The 15,893-nt window shown below is 50.2% G+C and overlaps 4 non-coding genes across 4 annotated transcripts; 1 reads left to right on the forward strand and 3 right to left on the reverse strand.

The window, feature by feature from the left end:
- Nucleotides 1–5,367: 5,367 nt before the first annotated feature.
- On the forward strand, nt 5,368–5,532 carry LOC120389476. The gene has a single exon (XR_005590950.1). It is a non-coding gene; the product is annotated as a U1 spliceosomal RNA (small nuclear RNA).
- A 4,375-nt stretch (nt 5,533–9,907) lies between these two features.
- Nucleotides 9,908–10,103, reverse strand: LOC120389486. The gene has a single exon (XR_005590960.1). It is a non-coding gene; the product is annotated as a U2 spliceosomal RNA (small nuclear RNA).
- A 3,254-nt stretch (nt 10,104–13,357) lies between these two features.
- On the reverse strand, nt 13,358–13,430 carry TRNAE-UUC. Its single transcript has one exon. It is a non-coding gene; the product is annotated as a tRNA-Glu (tRNA).
- Nucleotides 13,431–14,083: 653 nt separating this feature from the next.
- TRNAK-CUU lies at nt 14,084–14,156 on the reverse strand. The gene has a single exon. It is a non-coding gene; the product is annotated as a tRNA-Lys (tRNA).
- Nucleotides 14,157–15,893: the final 1,737 nt, after the last annotated feature.

Here is a 15,893-nt window from a genome sequence, read left to right on the forward strand (position 1 = left end):
CCCTGGGCTGGGGCTGGGGATTGGGGTACAGGAGGGGTGCAGGCTCTGGGGGGAGTTTGGGTGCAGAAGGGGTGAGAGGCTGGGCTCTGGGAGGGAGTTTGGGTTTGGGAGGGGGTCTGGGCTGCAGGCTCTGGGATGGAGTTTGGGTGCTGGGTGCAGGCTCTGGGCTGGGGCAGGAGGAAGGGGGAACAGGAGTAGGGGTGGGGTTGTGGGCTGTGGGAGGCAGTTGGGGGGTGGGCGGGAGGGGGGGGGTGGGAAGGGGGTGGGGGTGCGGGCTCAGGGCGGGGGTCAGGGGTGTGGCGGTTACGGGGGGCTCCACGGTGGGGCGGGCTGGGGGGCCTCCATGTGCTGCTGCCCCCAGGCATCACCCCCACAGTGTCCCATTGGCTGCAGGGGCTCGGGACAGGGGCAGCGCGTGGAGGCACAGACCCACCCCACCCTGCTATGCGGAGGGGCCGGCAGCCACTGGAGTGAGCAGGCAGATGACTGGAAGGGTTTTCCCATCCCTGTAATAGCTACATGAACAGAACAATTCTTCCTTTTCTTTAGCACTATCTAACCAGGGCTTAGGTCACCTTAACTCTATGGGTTGGGGGTGGGTTTCACACTCTAAGAGACGTCGCTCTGCCAGTTCAGTGCCCAGCGTACACCAGCCCTTAGATCCCTCTGGGTATTTCAATGCAGGCACTGACCTGTGAGAGGAAAACATCAGCTCACAAACACAGAGACTGAATTCCCCACACTTAATCTCGCTGCACTTTCCAGAAAGTCACAAAATTCAATTCATTCTTGCTAGGACAGAGAATAAATAAGTGACACTAAGTTTTTGGTTGATTAAATAAAATTAAGTGTTTAATTAATATAGTAAAAATCTGTCTTGATTCCTCTAACTACCACCACAGCGTGAAATAGGAACAGAGACAAATCTTGTCAGTGACAACTAATTTCACAAATGATCTTCCCATTATTAATTTCCACGCTGTCCCCAGTGGAGGTCTGGGCATCTCCAGTGTCATTGCTCTGCATTCACCTTCCCCTTAGAATTGTTCTCAGACATTCGCCTTCCTCTGCAGCGTGGGGCTCGGGTCACTTGCTGGAGGATTCCCTGCACCTTGAGGTCTTTAAGCCACGATTTGAGGCCTTCAATAACTCAGACATAGGGCAGGGGTTTGTTACAGGAGTGGGTGGGTGAGATTCTGTGGGCCTGCGTTGTGCAGGAGGTCAGACTAGATGATCATAATGGTCCCTTCTGACCTTAAGTCTATGAATCTATTTATCTTTTCCCAAATTTGGAAAATTGTGCAGGTCAGAATGTGAATAGTGACCCCGTCTCCTTCCTGCACCTGCTCTACATTGCTCCACTGCAGCTTCTCCCCCTGCAGAGTCACCCCAGCACGGCAGTGCAGCCGCCCAGGGTTCAGCAGGGGCCCCTGGCAAGGACAGTGGGTGCAGCTAACAGCCCGGTGTGCCTGGCAGTGAGGCAGCTGTAAAAAAGCAACCCACCCCCCCCCAAAGTACAGAGACTGAATTCCCCAACTGTAACATCATGACTCCCTGTGGAAAGCCACCGTCAGTTGTATTTTCACAGGGAGATGCAAAAATCAAGTGACACCAATTTTTAAGTTCAGTAAATAAAGTTGAGGAGATAGTTATTAACCTCCCAAAAATACACTAAAGATCCCTCAACATAACACCTGAAGGTGAAATATGACCAGAGACAAACCTTGTCAGCAAAGGCTCATTTCCCAAACGATCCTCAAAATGTTACTAATTCCCACCCCTCCTCCACAGGAGCTCTGTGCAGTGTAACTGTTCTGCAGGCAGCTTCCCATTCAATGCTGTTGTGGGACATTCCCAGGCCTGCAAATGTACCAACGACAGAATTTGAAGAGCAAACCTGGCTCCTCGCCCCAGGCGGGATTTGAGTGTTTTGTCCCTGTCACTTAGTCTTTGTCAATAGTACAGATGCCAGGGCAGGACTCCAGGCTCTGCTTGAGGATCCTGGCACAGGGGCTGGGGGGGAGAAAGGATTGTAGATTCTCACCTGACCTCTGGAGAGGAGGTAATAATTGAAGGGGGCATTTTTGACTCCTCCCCTCCTCAGTGTCCCAGGGCTGGAATTCTGGGATATATGTATTCTGTCTGCAAACACCCCTCCCCCGTCCCCCGGGGCGGGCTGCAGCGCTCGCTGGGGCTGTCTCCAGTGGCTGAAGTTGCCTCCATCTCTACTTTACCTGGGGGGTGTGGGGGAGACAAAGAGAGGAGATGGTCCCAGGGTGTGAAAGCAAAATTAGGGGGCTGGGAAAGAAGGACTGTTTGGAAAGGTGGGTTTTTTGCGAGGGGATGGGAGGTCATTCTTGTATTGGACCAGCTTCCGGTGGGGAGAGAGCGAGAGACCGAGAAGCAAAATGTAAGCTGTGCTCTTTCCCCAGCAGCAGGTGGGCCACGTCGTCTCTCTGCTGGCCTGGCTTCCCGGGACGGGACCCGGCTACCACTACAGGGCAGGCAAGAGTGGCGGCCTGGGAGGGCAGGGGGCGGGGCCCGAGCGGAGGGGCGGAGCTGCGTGAGCGGGTATGCAGATCTGTGTGCGAGCAGAGCATTGTGGGAGCGGACGCAGGCTGCCAGGCAGGGCCCGACTTTGGCACCGGGAGCTCGGCGTGGAGAAGGGAGGGGCTCCGGGGGACGCGTCGGGGCAGCTGTCGGCAGTGGGGGCCGGTGTGGGCGAGGCCGGCGGTCGGTCCGCCCCGTGTGTTATAAGTGCAGGGCGAGCGAGGGGAGGCGGCGGCCAGGCAGCAGGAACTCATACTTACCTGGCAGGGGAAATACCATGATCACAAAGCAGCAAAGAATCCTGTGGCACCTTATAGACTAACAGACGTTTTGCAGCATGAGCTTTCGTGGGTGAATACCCACTTCTTCGGATGCAAGCAGTGGAAATTTCCAGGGGCAGGTGTATATATAAGGAAGCAAGCTAGAGATAAAGAGGTTAGATCAATCAGGGAGGATGAGGCCCTGTTCCAGCAGCTGAGCTGTGAAAACCAAGGGAGGATAAACTGGTTCTGTAATTGGCAAGCCATTCACAGTCTTTGTTTAGTCCTGAGCTGATGGTGTTAAATTTACAGATGAACTGGAGCTCAGCAGTTTCTCTTTGAAGTTTGGTCCTAAAGTTTTTTTGCTGCAGGATGGCCGCCTTAAAATCTGCTATTGTGTGGCCAGGGAGGTTGAAGTGTTCTCCTACAGGTTTTTGTATATTGCCATTCCTAATGTCTGATTTGTGTCCATTTATCCTTTTCCTTAGAGACTGTCCAGTTTGGCCTATGTACATAGCAGAGGGGCATTGCTGGCATATGATGGCATATATTACATTGGTGGATGTGCAGGTGAATGAACCGGTGATGGTGTGGCTGATCTGGTTCGGTCCTGTGATGGTGTTGCTGGTGTAGATATGTGGGCAGAGTTGGCATCGAGGTTTGTTGCATGGGTTGGTTCCTGAGCTAGAGTTACTATGGTGCGGTGTGCAGTTGCTGGTGAGAATATGCTTCAGGTTGGCAGGTTGTCTGTGGGCGAGGACTGGCCTGCCACCCAAGGCCTGTGAAAGTGTGGGATCATTGTCCAGGATGGGTTGTAGATCCCTGATGATGCGTTGGAGGGGTCTGAGCTGGGGACTGTATGTGATGGCCAGTGGAGTCCTGTTGGTTTCTTTCTTGGGTTTGTCTTGCAGTAGGAGGCTTCTGGGTACACATCTGGCTCTGTTGATCTGTTTCCTTATTTCCTCGTGTGGGTACTGTAGTCTTGAGAATGCTTGGTGGAGATTTTCTAGGTGTTGGTCTCTGTCTGCGGGGTTAGAGCAGATACGGTTGTACCTCAGTGCTTGGCTGTAGACAATGGATCTTGTGGTGTGCCCAGGATGGAAGCTGGAGGCATGAAGGTAGGCATAGCGGTCGGTAGGTTTTTGGTATAGGGTGGTGTTAATGTGACCACCACTTATTTGCACCGTGGTGTCTAGGAAGTGGACCTCCCATGTAGATAGGTCCAGGCTGAGGTTGATGGAGGGGTGGAAGCTGTTGAAATCATGGTGGAATTTTTCCAGAGTCTCCTTCCCATGGGTCCAGATGATGAAGATGTCATCAATGTAGCGTAGGTAGAGAAGGGGCGTGAGTGGACGGGAGCTGAGGAAGCATTGTTCCAGGTCGGCCATAAAAATATTGGCATATTGTGGGGCCATGCGGGTGCCCATAGCGGTGCCACTGATCTGGAGATATATATTGTCATTAAATTTGAAATATTTGTGTGTGAGGATAAAGGCACAGAGCTCAGCAACCAGTTGTGCTGTGGCATCATCAGGGATACTGTTCCTGACAGCTTGTATTCCATCAGTGTGTGGGATGTTTGTGTAGAGAGCCTCTACATCCATAGTGGCTAGGATGGTGTTTTCTGGAAGGTCACCAATGCATTGTAGTTTCCTCAGGAAATCAGTGGTGTCACGGAGATAGCTGGGAGTGCTGGTAACATAGGGTCTGAGTAGAGAGTCCACATATCCAGACAGTCCTTCAGTGAGAGTTCCAATGCCCGAGATGATGGGGTGTCCAGGATTTCCGGGTTTGTGGATCTTGGGTAGTAGATAGAATAACCCTGGTCGGGGTTCTAAGGGTATGTTGATTTGTTCCGGTGTTAGTGTAGGGAGTGTCCTGAGTAGATGGTGCAGTTTCTTAGTGTATTCCTCAGTGGGATCTGAGGGAAGTAGCCTGTAAAATTTGGTATTGGAGAGTTGTCTGGCGGCCTCCTTTTGGTAGTCAGACCTGTTCATGATGACAACAGCACCTCCTTTATCAACCTCTTTGATTATAATGTCAGGATGGTTTCTGAGGCTGTGGATGGCATTGCGTTCTGCACGACTTAGGTTGTGAGGCAAGCGATGTTGTTTTTCCACAATTTCTGCCTGTGTACTTCGGCTGAAGCATTCAATGTATAGGTCCAGACTGTCATTTCGACCCTCAGGAGGAGTCCCTGTGGAGTTCTTCTTCTTGTGCTGTTGGTGGGAGGGTAACTGTTTATCAGTGCGCTGTTCAGTGTTGTCCTGGAAGTATTCTTTGAGTCGGAGACGGCGAAAGTAGGCTTCCAGATCGCCGCAGAACTGTATCATGTTGGTGGGGGTGGCAGGGCAGAAAGAGAGTCCCCGAGATAGGACAGACTGTTCTTCTGGGCTGAGTGTGTGGCTGGATAGATTGACGATATTGCTCGGTGGGTTAGGGGTATCACGGTTGTGGCCCCATGTGGCAGGTAGGAGTTTAGACAGCTTACAGTCCTTTTTCCTTTGTAGAGAGGTGAAGTGAGTGATGTAGATCTCCTGTCTTATTTTAGTGAAGTCCGTTTGTATGGAAGTTTGGTTATTGATGATCACAAAGGTGGTTTTCCCAGGGTGAGGCTCATCCATTGCACTGTGGGTGTGCTGACCCCTGCGATTTCCCCAAATGCGGGAAACTCAACTGCATAGTTTGTGGTAGTGGGGGACTGCGTTCGCGCTCTCCCCTGGCGATTGTTTGAACAACAGAAAACCGACAGTGGGCTGCTTAGGCTTAGTGCACTGCAAAGCAGACTCTCGGGAAAGCAGTTGTCAGTCTGGGCCTTTGGGAGTGCTCTTTTCCACAGGCCCTGTACTTCTAGGTATCTTTGTCACAGGTTCCTCCTTGTAAGCAAAGCTCAGCTCTGGAACTTTACTTGGGTCTCTCTGTGTTCTTGGCTTTCCCTGGTCTTTTTCAGCTGATCTGCTCTCTAGTCTGCTTTTGGGGGGGCTTGGACCGGTGCCTTCTTTGGCTCTAAGGGGAGCTGCCTGCCTGCCTGCTCTGGTTCTTTCCCTGCTTGTAGCTTCTTGCCCGGCCCTTCTTCTCGGGCTCTTCCTCCTTTGACGGGAGGACGGCCTGTCCAAAACGCCTGTCCCACCTGGTCTCCTCGTCCAACAGGCAGCCTCGCCCCCTGCCCTGGGGCCGCTTTGGCTTTCGCTGTCTGTTCCTGTCTCTTGGTGGCCACCCTGTCTGTGCTACGGAGACTAGGCTGTCACAACCCCATGCTGGAGGAGGGCTTTCCGTCGCTTGAGGCCCACCCGCCGCCTCCCCGAATGCCCTTTAGCTACGCTGCGGGTTAGGGCGGCGTGGCCGTGTCGCCCAGGAGCGGGTTTTCCCTTTTGCTGACGGACGGAGCTGTTTTGACTTAACTGTTCAGCACGCACCGACCCTCGGGCCTGGGCTGCACGGGGAACGTAAATCGGCGCGGCTACGTCAGTCCGCGCCTTGGTCGGAAGAATTCTTCCGTCGACCTAGCTCCCGCCTTTCGGGGAGGTGGATGGCCGGCACCAACAAGGAAAACCCTCTCCAGGACCCTTCTCCGGGAACAGTGCCCTTCCGTTTGGGGAGATTATGCTGCTTTAAAAAAGAGAAAGTGTTTAACTGCCTTTCTCTGAGGCAAGGTTGATTTTGTATTGCTTCCCTCGTGGCTCCTTATAGCAGTTGTGTTCTGAAATCTTTAGGGTTTGAATTCATTTATGATGAAATCTTGCTGTAACTTTATTCTAATTTTCAATGAGTAACTAGACCTGAGCTGTTTGATGTGTTAGTGGAGGATTGTTTAAAAACCTGGGATTCCACTTTCGGCTGCCTGTCCATTCCATTTCCTCTGAAAGCCACCGAAAGCCTCCACTTCCCACATAACTCTCTCAAACCTGCAGTCATCAGGCATACAGAAGATGCTTACAGTTTCACTCCATACGAATCCAGTTCCTCGCTGTTTCCTGTCTAACCACTGCACACATATGGTATCCCCTCCCTACCCGGAGCTGCTTCCTGGCTTTTGCGCTCAGGACAGGAAAACGAGAATGGACAGGTAAGCTGTGCAGGGAACTCTTCCTCAGCTCGCACTCCACCCCCCAAGGGCCTTTCGAGGTCTTCTACGGACTTCAGGTTTCATTTGATTTCCAAGGTTTATGGGCTCATTAATTAGCCATCTCTCCTAATGCAGGGATCCTACGGGTCAGACCAAAGATCGATGGCCCAAAAGAGCTAAGAAACAGAAATAAAGGTGAGCGCTAGGCGTTACATTCAGATGAGCATCCAGAATCTGACTGTGCCCTGGCAAGTTCAACGCTGCCGAAAAGAAGGAGCTCGTCAGGTCCCTCTGCTAGCACCCAAATCTGGTGGCTAGTCAGTCTGCTGGGAAATAAGGAAAAGGAAATGAATTAAAGGAGTCAGGCAATAACAAGGAAATGAAGAGGTTTGTCGAACGGGTTCTGTCTGATTGACTGTCTTCCCAGCTACCCATCAAAGTTAAAGACCTAGCCCAGTATCCTGTCTGCTGACAGCAGCCAATGCCAGGTGCCCCAGAGGGAATGAACAGAATAGGGAATCATCAAGTGCTCCATCCCCTGTCGCCCATGCCCCGCTTCTGGCAAACAGGGATACCTAGCTAGGGATACCGCTGGCAAAGCGCCATAGATGGACCTATCCTCCATTAATTTATCTAGTGCTTTTTTGAACCCTGTTATAGTCTTGGCCTTCACGACATCCTCTGGCAAAGAGTTCGACAGGTTGGCTGTGTGGTGCGTGAAGAAAGACTTCCTTTTGTTTGTTATAAAGCTGCTGCCTATTAATTTGGTTTGGTGACCCCTGGTTCGTGTGTTATGAGAAGGAGTATATAACTCTTCCTTATTTACTTGGTCCACGCCAGTCATAGATTTACAGACCTCCCTCGTATCCCCCTTTAGTCGTCTCTTTTCCAAGATGAAAAGTCCCAATCTTATGAATCTCTTCTTAGATGGAAGCTGGTCCATATCCCCTCATCCTCTTTGTTGTCCGTTTCTGAATCTTTCCCATTCCCATATATCTTTTTTGAGATTGGGGCGACCGCATCAGCATGCAGTATTCAAGATGTGGGCATTCCATGGATTGATATTGAGGCAATATGATAGTTTCTGTCTTATTACCTGTCCCTTTCTTAATGATTCCCAATGCTCCGCTGCACATTGAGTGGATGTTTTCAGAGAACTATCCACAACGACTTCCAGATCTCTTTCTCGCGTGGTAACAGCTAATTTAGACACCATCGTTTTATAGGGATAGGTGGGATTATGTTTGCCAATGTGCATTACTTTGCACTTATGAGCACCGACGTTCATCTGCCATTCGGTTGTCCCGTCACCCAGTTTTGTGAAATCTCTTTGTGGCGCTTGGTAGTCTGCCTGGGACTTAACTCTCTTGAGCAATTTTGTATCATCTGCAAATTTTGCCACCTCACTGATTAGCCCTTTCCCCAGATCATTTATGAATAAGTTGAACAGTACTGCTCCCAGTACAGACACCCGGGGATAAGAGAGGGAAGATCCTCTTCTGACACTGGCAGACCAGGTGCTAGCTCATGCCAAGGCCCCTAGGCCTTACTGAAAAGTGACAAACGCATGGCTGGAAACTAGTCTTGCTCACCTGTTTGTTAGTGTTGTTAAAACAGGCATTAGCTTTATAAAAACGTGTTTAGAGTTTATGACAAGCTCGTGAGTTGCTGCATGCATTATTCTCACCTATAATAGCCGTAGCCCATGTTGTAAGGTGATATAAAGGCGTTGGCACTAAAGCTGTAAACCCCCTTGCCGCCGCCCCGCCACCCGTCAGGAGAGAAGCATTACCAAGTGTGAAATGCCAGTTTACCAGAAGAGGCGTCATCTCCTTTCCAACAAGAGAAGGCCCTGACTGAGACATCAGGCAAGCCACTGTGGATCATCCGTGGACAAAAGACTTGGTTGATTGCTCCTCCTCACACACCTCCGAGGAGGCAGAGCCCTGCACAAACACTTGCCCCCATCAGCTTGAGCTCTGGGGAAATGGAATAAAAATCCCTGTCAGGAAGAAACTGTTGTTCCCCCCTCCCCACGATGCTGCTTGGACTTCAGGGAGACGGCACATCTTCTAAACAGCAGCAAGGGATCCTGGCTGTTTGGCTAGGGTTAGCCCTAAAGGACATACAGAGCTTGCGTGTTACAGCAGCTTCTACTACCCCTGGGTAGCAAGATAGAGTCAGGGTGCCCAAGGGGTCTGTCTGTGACTCCATGTTAAGGCTGTTCTAGTGCCTGAGGAGTTCACACTTGATACTTGGTGGGTGAAATTAAAGTGAGGAGCCCCGCTGCCTGCCAGCCCCAGGCGCCGGGGGCTGCTGCTCTCTGGGGCTCTGGCCACACTAGAAAGGTAAGTTTCTAGCTTGCCTGGTTCAGAAAACCAGAAGGGAAAGAAAGAGAACCCACATTACATTTTTAAAAAAAAGAATCCTCCTGATTTGTAAGCCACTGTCATGATTTGGGGGATTTTCCAATAGCGAGGATGGCAACAATGAGAAGCTAAGGGTTATTATGTAGCATTTAGATTACAGTAGGCTTGGGGGGGGGGGAATCAGGATTGGGGCCCCTGTGTGCCGGGTGCAGCACGACACCTAGTGCCTTGTCTTGATCTTACGAACCAAGATACATAGAACGTAGGCCGGGTGGGGAGAAGTCTGTGTAACTCATGCAGTTGTGGATATACACGTGACCTCAAATATTACCAACCGCCCCACCCCAAACCACCCCCCAAAAATACAAAAAAAAAAAAACAAAAAAATCCCATCTCCCCAACAGACCCAGAATCTGGAAAGCATTTGTCCCTCATACTGTTGAAAAGACTCACAGCAGAAAGAAGGAGTCCAGCTTCTTAAATAACTCTCTAGCAAGACAAAGAAGAACCTCTCACATCTATAGACTCACAAAACACTTCCAAGAAACTGTAAAGAAAGAAAAACACCCAGATTTTTCTGCTACTTCAAAAAACATTTGCTTTAAAGAAAGTATCACAGTTCAACTCTTTTCTGCTTTTCTAACCAGAAGGTTCTCCTCTAAAGGAGATACACCGATCCTGGAAGCACTGCAATACCAGATCAATGCATAGGGCAGACAAAGCAAGCTTCTGTTCTAACCCCCCCTGCTTCAAAAATCAAGTTAATATACAGTCCTCACATCAAGGATGTATCAGAGATTAAACTGATAAGAACAGACACAACACTTTGATCTGAGCTCCAAGGAGCCCAAAAACAATACTCACATTCTGCTATGCACGCACACCCCTGCGCCCACCCATTTCGACCTCACCAGGACGAGCTCCCAGAACCGCAACAACCACCACAACTCGGGAACTCTACCTGAGAATCACTTCCCCAAAATGACTCCAGTGGAAGACTTCGAAGCAAGAACCCTTAACACACAATTCTGTTCAAAGACAGACAAGTCTTGCAGACGCCTTCCTCTCCCTGGTTTCCCCTCTATACTCCTAATTTCCATAAAGCCACCCACTGACCTGGACTACCAATCTCTCACGGTTAACTCTTACAGCAAAACAGGGCAAAGAAAGCCTATGCAGGCGCTATTCCACAGCCCCGAGGCTCTTTTCTGCTCCTTCCCACAGAACTAGCTCAAACAGACAGTCAATTGCATCAAAGCAATTCCTTGCCATTTGGGGCATTGGTGCCCCTTAGTCCCTCTGAGGTGATCGGCTGGTTCCTTCTGGCCTGAAACGCTAGGAATCTGACTCAAAGGGCCACAGCCTTCCTCTTCTTCTGCGCCTATGAACTAGCACTCATCTGGGCAAAACGTTGACCGTTTCCTAAGTTAAAACACTGGTGTTTTCCCCACAGGAAAGGGATGGACAATTTCTCTTCTGTGGGAAGACGAGGGAAACCATGCAATCACCTTCTGGAAGGTATATTAAGGAGGGCGGCGGAAGAGCCCTCACGGACTAGACTAAGAAAGCAGCTCTTGAACTGACCTTCCAACAATGACAAACTAAAATCTGCAAGAGCAGCTTTTCAACTCAGGGGCCCAATAATAAGCTGTTACCAATAACTAACCGAAGAGTTACAAATGACTACAAACCAGACACTTTTAGGAAAAACCAAACGTCAACACAAACAACAACGCATTTCTTTGCTGCTCTTCAACCGTGATACTCTCCTCCACCGTTCCTCCCAAAAACATACAAAACCAAAGAGCCAGTAGAATGCACATCACAAAACAGTCCCCTGCTAGCTAGGAAACAATCTCACTAACATGAGAATCTTCAAGTAAATAAACCATTTTCAGAGCTCTGAGCTTTTTTCATATACTATAGATAAGCTTCAGCCAGTGACACCAGTTCAGGTAGCCCCCTTCTGTTTTTCTCACAGCAGGCAACAGCCTTGCCAAAGCAAAGCCTTAAAAAATTGGGTACAAACTCATAAACATTCCTCTCCACAGAAAAATGCAAAGGGAAATAGGCTGGCGAGGGGCATGAGGACAATGGCCCAGACAAAGGGGGAGGGACTTGGTCCAGGGGTGGAGGAAGACAGAAAAAGGGACAGGCATGGGATTGGCTTCCTGTCTTTTTTCCTTTGCTCAGCATTTTACCTGTCACTGTAATGGGGAGACTTGAGAAATACCTGTGATGCTGGTGAGGTAGGTGGCTGCCCCGAGAGCACAGAGCTGAGCATTTTCCACTGGGTTGCTGCCTGCACCCTCAGCTCCTGGCCATGATCTATAGTGGTTAGTGTTCTGCGCTCTGGCTGCAGCAGCCTAGGTTCGAATCCGGGTCACGGCATTGCTTTTTGGTGGGGAGGGGCTATCCTGCAGCACGCCTCGTGGCTCAGTCTGATGGCGTCCATTTGCAAAGAGAGCCATCAGCCGGTCCTTAGTTTCTGCTTGGTAAAGGCAAGTCAGTGGGGTCCGTCGGTCAGAAAAAGAGTACCAGGACTTCTTGCTGGGCGTCAGGGTCCAAAAGCAACACATTACCTACTGGAAAGGGCTGTGTTTCGAATGTCCATCCAGTGTGCGTTGAAGGGAAGGATCTGCGTGCCTGGGAAGCTGCGTCCCTCCAGAGGCGCTTGAGAAGCCAAAGGGGCCATGGGTGAGTTTGCGATGAGGTGAGTGTGAAGTGTGGAAGGGGGAGGGTGGCAAGAGGAGGTTTTGAGAGGAAAAAAGGTGCTGCTGAGCTGGTAGGTGAGGGTAAGGTCCCAGGCGGGTGTTGTGTGAGGAGCTGTGTAGGCCCGAAAAGGCGTTGTGCTGGGCAAGGGCAGGTGAGGAGGGCCAGGGCTTTTCCCAGGGCTGTTACTGCAGCCAAAGCCTTTGGGAAGCAGAAGAGGGCCATCTCGCTAGAGGGTTAAATTCACAACTCTTTCAACTCCCAGAGCCCTTCTACAGCACAGATGATTTGTATACACCTTCACCGTGAGCCAAAGTGGCAGGTTTCCGGGAGCCCTGTGAGTCCGATGTTGTTTTAGTCTCCCTGCTGATTTATTAGGAGAATAAAAGATGGACACCAGAACTGAGGCAGACTACGGACACCGCATTCTGAGAAAACAATGGTGAACCTCCAACTCCAGCAGTGTGGGCCACATAGACAAGTAACCAGCACCCACAATCTTTACAAGCTTTTTTCCAAAATAACTCATCTTTTGGAAAAATAGGTTGAGCCTTTTTGACAATTTGGCTAAAGATTTTAGTGCCTAACTGGGAGCCTAGTTCTTCTGCAAATCTGGCCCTAGCGGTGGGTGTGAGACCTTCTGAAAATTCTGGCCAATGTGTCTGGAAGCTCCAAGAAGCATCGCAACTTTGAGCATTTACTAGAACAGGATGAACAAAACCTTCCTTCCTTGACCTACAATCACCTTGATTCCAGGTTGAGGTTTCAAGAGAATTGATTTGATTCTTAGATGCAATGCGAAACAAACACCCTCCTGTAGACATTGGAAGGGGGAGGCTGAAATGGATCTGCCACTAAACCACGTTGCCTTTCATCAGTAGCCACCTGAGCAAGAGGGTAACCACTGGCCTAGAGGTGAAAGGCCCATAGCCCATGCTCAGAAGCCTTCAGCGGCTAGATCTGAGGAATGGAAAAGCTTAATGATCTTTCTCCGGGGTGTTACTTCCAAAGACTTGTATATAGCGCTGGGTGAAAGGTTTTTGGATGAATATTATATTTAGTGAAATATTTTGGTGGACCCAAAATGATTGTTTGGTTTCACCAAGAAAAGTGAAAAGAAAAGAAAAAGATCTTGGGTCAAAGTGCAATGTTGTTCTAATTTAGGTTAGGCTCGGTAAAAAGGAAAAACTAAATTGTTTGCACAAGTAAGTGTATTTGTGTAAAAGGGTGCAGAGGCTGGGCTTTAAGGGGCAGATAGCCATATTGTAGTAGTTGGAAGCTTTGCTTTCCCCATGGCCTCTAAAGAGTTTCCGAGCATTCTGAAGGAGGCCAGGAAGTTGCATTGTTCTGGTTGAACTCCAAGCAAGGAAGGAAAGGTAGACTTTTGTTGAAGAGGATAACTCCCTGACCGGGAATCAAACCCCAGGCCGTGGCGGCGAAAGCGCCAAATCCTAACCACTAGACCACCAGGGAGATGACAGTTGGGGGGGTTGGGCATAACTTTCTAGGCCTACTTTCTGTCCAACTGAGGCCATTCGTTCGTCTTCAAAGGAGGTTAACACAAGCTCTGAGCTCTTCGTTTCCTTACGGTTCCCTTCCTATTTTTAGCACTGATATGAAAAAGAAACAGAAAACATATTAAGACAATTTCCAGTATTGTTATACATTGAGGCCATGTCTTTTTTTTAAAAAAAAAACAGTTTTGTTGCTATCTTGTTTTACTCTCCATGGGCTTACAGAAATGTATGAGGGATGAATAAGATGTGGTGGAATCGTCAGCCTTAAGCAATCTCCATCCCAATGAAGAGGGCTGGTGGAGGATTTGAGAAAGAAGCAGTTATCTCAACTACTGAGCGCTGGCGAAGATATAGAAATAAGTAGAGAAGCTCTAGATGGCTGCTCAGGGGGAGGGGGGCAATCAGCTTCTGAAAGGTTATTTTTTCCCTCTCTTGCCTGGGCTAGAAGAGACTCAACTCTCTTAGGACCATGGAATTGTCAATGTGTCTTGTCTTCATGATGTACTAAAGGTCCGAGACCGCCTCAGCTGGTTGAGAGGACAAAGAGTGGATTCCGTTATGCTCTGAGACTCTAAGGGAGAGAGTGATGTCGAAGAGTGCAAGATGAAACGCCCAACGTGGGGCTTGAACCCACGACTCTGAGATTAAGAATCTCATGCTCGACCGACTGAGCTAGTCGGGCTAGGCCTCAAGGGGTAGCAAAGGCACAGACAGTGCAAAAGAAGAGCGAAGGAAGTTTCTTTGTGTGCTGAGATTCGTTTCCTGACATTTGCCTTCTTTCCTGGTTCCTTCGCTCTCCAGCTAGCAAACAGGGCCCGTTCCAAGGCTAGTTAGATGCTGGTGTCTAGACCAGAGAAGTGGGAAAATCATCTAGCAGCTGCTCAGAGAAACCTGGGTGGGAGGGTGGAATTTAGGATTCTCCCAGCAGGAGGAGGTGCTGTTTCTCAGAAAAAGCTTCTCAGCGCCCAAAGAGGGGGCAGAGAAGACAGTTCCCCGCCGGCCGCCAGACACATCTTTTCGCAGGGAATCAGAACCCCCTGGGGTAAAACTCTTCCAAGGATGTGCGGCTCCAGGAATGTCAGAGAAGGTAAGGACTGTTTGCTTTAGGAGGTGGGTGCGGGAACCTGCAGGTCCTTAGGTCCCTCCAGCGTCCGATGAAAGCATTTGGGGGGAAGGGGCCGGGATAGACAAAGACAGGAAAGACGGGCTTGCGGCTCCTGTGCAAACACCATGTTGCCAGCGGTCCAAGAGAAGCGGGTGGGGGTTTGAGCATTTTGGCTGCTTCCTGAGGGCACGGAACTCACAACCTGGCAATGCTCAGAGCCCCGTTGCTCGGGAGTTTTCTTTGTGTTGGTCTTGTGATGCTGAGGGAGGAAGCTGAAGCATCATTTGAGTTTGTTTCAGTGCCTTCGGTTGGGCTAAGGTTGTGACCCATTCATATATATAGTATGAACTATATACACTAACTATACTACAAACGAATAAAGTTAACTACAACTATATAAATCTGAACTATATATACAAGAATTAACGAGAGAAACTACGAGTAGCTAGGGAAGTGGAGGTCAGCTAAGCCGCGCTCCACTGTTCCAACGACCGACATGGGCAGTAAGAAGGAACTGAGGGGCGGGTGGGTCAGCAGTGGTATATATCTGGCGCTATAGCGGCGCCACTCCAGGGGGCACCCATCCGACCCACCGAGTGTTGCTTGGGTAAAAATCTTCCGACGAACGTGCACACGGCGTGCGCACACCTAACTGGAATGCATATGAGCAATCACTCGAAGAAGAACTCCTTCTTTCTTGTATATTGCAAAGAAACCTGGTGTTATTTTTCACCAAGGAAGCTGGTAGATGTTTGAACACAAATATTGCAGCTTGGGAACAATCCCCCAGAAATGGTATCTTCCCCCCCTCCACCCCGGAGCTTCCCTGCCTGAACGTAAAGAGTGCGCAGCGCGCGTCTCTCTCCCTTGCTGCTGCTGCTGCCGCCGCCTAAGGGCTACAGCATAAGAGCAGTGCTAGCTGCTGTAGCACCTCAGGAGGGAGGGGACCCTGCCATTTTTGGCAGCCCTCCTCTCCCGCTACCTGGAGGAGACACGAAGGGGACTTCCGGCCAGGAGACGGACATCACTCACCTTAGCAGCTGCTGGGGCTTCTGTGAGTGTTTGACCCTATGATTCCGCCCCTGCCCCTGCCCCTGCCCCATGCTGGGGAAGGGGCAGCCCCATCCCCCATCCACAGTGAAGTTATGGTGAGGGGCAGCAACATGGAAGGCCACCTGTGATGGCAACCCCCCCATCCAGTACCCATCATAGAGGAGGTGAGTGAGCTTTCTGGACCTGAGAGGGGCCCTACGAGCATGTGCAGTGACTGTGGTGCAGAGTGAGTGTGCTGTGGGGGCAGAGGGGCAGAGGAGG

This window comes from Mauremys reevesii, linkage group 23 (genome assembly GCF_016161935.1).
Source record: "Mauremys reevesii isolate NIE-2019 linkage group 23, ASM1616193v1, whole genome shotgun sequence".
Taxonomy (NCBI): domain Eukaryota; kingdom Metazoa; phylum Chordata; order Testudines; family Geoemydidae; genus Mauremys; species Mauremys reevesii.